We start from the raw sequence: 3,671 nt of genomic DNA, 5'->3' as shown, positions 1-3,671 counted from the left end.
GTTGTTTGTCCTATCTTCAGGATGGATCCCAGAGATAAGAACGTGGATGCTGAAGGAAGTAGTTATATGGGGGCTTTCAATGAGGAAGAGAACATTGATTCTACTTTATTGCTACGTGGGCTAAACCAGCAGGTTATGGCAAGGATTATGAAGAATTCTAGGGGATAGAACTGCCTACCCCCTAACCAGGGTTGCACCATCGAGCAATTCACCCGCATGAACCCCCTAACTTTTACGGGAGGAGCTGATCCAATCATTGTGGAGGACTGGATCCAAGAGATGGAGGAGTTATTGGCAACTCTTCGCTGCGTAGAAGAGTAGAAGGTTTTATATGCCATTTTTAAAGTGACTGGGGAGGCCAAATGTTGGTGGATTTCCGTAAAGTTACTAGAAGAATAAAGGCCAAAACTAGCAACCCTGACATGGAACCGTTTTAAGGAAATCTTCTATGATTCGATATTTTTCCTTTTCCACCAGAGATGCCAAGGTGGAGGAGTTTACCAATTTAACTCAGGGGAACTTGGCCGTTCGGCAATATGCGACCAAGTTTATTGAATTGTCTCGTTTCGGCCCGGATATGGTTCCAGATGAATCCAAGAAGGATTGGAGATTTGAGAAAGGTTTAAGTCTGAGGATCTATGAGCAGGTGGTGACATTTCAAGTCCAGAACTTTTCAGAGTTGGTGGATAGAGCAACCTTATTGAAGAAAGGCCTACAGAAAAGTACAAAGGTACTGAACCAGAGGAAGAGGCCTATGCCTCCTAGTTTTCATGTTAATGCAAGTCAGGGTCCATGGAAGAGAAATAGTGATAACGTGGTTAGAGGTGAGTAGTGGGGAATTGGGCCTATCAGGGTAAGTCGCCACACGTTCCTTGTTCTAGTTGTTATAAGAGGCATTGGGATGAATGCCGGGTTGGATGTGTTATCTGTTATCAGTGCGGTAGACTCGACCACATTGCACGAGACTGTCGTGCGCCACCAAATAATGCACCCACTCCTAATCAATATCAAGGAAACAATCAGGCACCTCGGGGCAACTATCAAAGGAGCACCGCTCAGGTGCGAGTTTATTCTCTTACTCCGGGAGATGTAGAAAATGCTGGTGACAAGTAATATCTTTATAATTTCGAAGCAAGCAATGGTCTTAATTAATTCTAGAGCAACACATTCTTTTATATCTCTGGAGTATATTAAAATGTGTGGGGTAGGAACTCAACCATTAGATGCTGACTTATCTGTGGTCACACCGACGGGAACCTTAGTGGTATGTAGAAAGGTACTTAAAGATTATCCAATTAGTATATAGGGAAGGGTGCTACCTGCTGATTTAGTAGTGTTTGAGATGCATGAATTTGATGTAATTCTGGGAATGGACTGGTTAGCCTGCATTTATGGACCTTATAAACAGAGTTTTTCATGAATACCTGGATCAGTTTGTGGTGGTATTTATTGATAATATTTTGATTTATTCGAAGAGTCCCAAGGAACATGAGAACCATTTGAGGTTGGTACTCCAGCTGCTAAAAGAAAAGAAGTTTTATGCCAAATGCAAGAAATGTGAGTTCTGGCTGGGAAAAAAAAAGTTAAGTTCCTAGGTTATGTGATATCTAGGGATAGTATTATCTTGGATCCAAGTAAAATAGAGGCAATAGTGGATTGGGCAAGACCGAAGAATGTTCGTGAGGTCAGAAGTTTCTTAGGACTGACAAGGTATTATCGCCGATTCGTGGAAGGGTTTTCTAAAATTATCAAGTCCTCTAACAAGGTTGATAAGGAAGAATGTGAAGTAAGAATGGATTGATGAATGTAAGCAAAGCTCCAAGAATTGAAACAACGACTTGTCACTGCTCCAGTGTTGACCATTCCTTCAGGAGAAGGTGGTTATGTGGTCTACAGTGATGCATCTCAGAAAGGGCTTGGGTGCGTATTGATGCAATGGGAAAAGGTCATTGTATATGCTTCTCATCAACTCAAGGTGTAACGCCACAGACCTACCATATGGAGCCCGGAGTGTTATGAGACCAAACACGCGTCTCTGATACCATTTGATTATGCGTCAAAAGGGCGTAATTAGGCATTTAAAATTATTAATTTAATATTACAATTTCACTTAAATGTTTGATTATGTCTCATATTTTAATTAGTGAGCCCAATAGATAATTTTAAGATAACTATCCTATTCTTGCTGAGAATTTATGAATTTTTATATTTAATTATTGCAAGACTTTCGTGGACAATTAAAGAAGAATCAAAAAGAAAAAAAAATAATATTGCATGAACCATAGATGGGCATGAAATTGCTAGAAGCCATCTGAGTTGGATCTCAAAAGGGGCTGCTGGAGCTCAAGGCCGAATTGCAAGCTGGGATGAGGCTTTAATGAATGGAAAAATCAACAATTGTGGGCTTGAGTGGCTTTTGGGGCTGATGTGACCTACCCATGCAATCTAAGGAAGAAATGCGTGAATTGGGCTTGTGTGCCAAATTGGAGCCAAATTTGGATTGGGAAGTAAAGTTTGAAAAGTCAAAAAGTGTGGGCTTAGGTTAGGGGTGAGCAAACGGTCGGTTCGGCCAAATTCGGTTAATTAACCGAATTAACCAAAAATTTCGGTTAAAGAATAGTGTTAACCGAACCGACCGAACCATTGGGCCTCACCGAACCGAACCCGACCGAATTTATTTTCGGGTAATTCAGTTAACCTAATTTAACCGAGAAATATGAGGGAAGGGGGAATTGGGAAGGTAAATCCAGAACAAGGGAAGGGGGAAGTCAAGAAGGAGTCGGGGGAGATGATTGAGCTCGGGTGAGCTTGACGCCGATGACGATGAGGAGTCGGGGGTGGTTCTCGGTGACGATGGTTGGCCAGTGGCGACGGCGATGGCATCACGTGAAGATGGTGGTGCTGTGGTGCGGAGCAGTGAGCTCAGGTGAGCGAGAGAGAGGCTGTGACTCAGTGAGGGCTTTCGACTTCTCACTTCAGAGAGCAGTTACTGTGTTGCACTGTTGGTGATGATGGCCGGCGACGGCGATGGCGATGGACACAGATGAAGGCATCGCGTGAAGATGGTGCCTGGTGGTGCAGAGGAGCTCGGGTAAGTGAGAGAAAGGCGACGGCGATGGCTTCTGACTTCAGAGAGCAGTGACTGTGTTGGTGATGATGGCCGGCGACGGCGATGGCGACGGCGATGACGACTGCGAAAGGCAGTGAGGGACTTACATGTTCTGACTTCTGTGAGACTGAGAGCAGTGAGAGTGTGAGACTATGAGAGTGTGAGACTGAGAGTATGAGAGGGAATGAGTGAAATCGGATTTTAATTTACTAATTTATATTTAAAATTTAATTAATTCGTAAATCGGTTAATCGGTTAACCGAATTAATATTCTCCATGAACCGAACCGAAACCCGATTAACCGAAATATTGGAAAAAATAACCGAATCGACCGAACCGAATTTTTTAACCGAACCGAACCGACCAATTTCGGTCGGTTAATTCGGTTTTCCCCAAATTATGCTCACCCCTAGCTTAGGTTGCTTTTTGGGTAGGCTTTATTAGTTTATTATTTTCCTTAGGGTTTTAGCTAGGAGGTTTTTCTTTTAGGTTTTGAGGGTTTGGGGAAAAAAGAGGGCAGCTGTAGGCTTGGGAGAAAAGGGGCGGCTAGGATCTTCTTTTC

The sequence above is a fragment of the Malania oleifera genome, chromosome 6 (genome assembly GCF_029873635.1).
Source record: "Malania oleifera isolate guangnan ecotype guangnan chromosome 6, ASM2987363v1, whole genome shotgun sequence".
NCBI lineage: Eukaryota > Viridiplantae > Streptophyta > Magnoliopsida > Santalales > Ximeniaceae > Malania > Malania oleifera.
Note: the sequence above shows the minus strand (reverse complement) of the source record.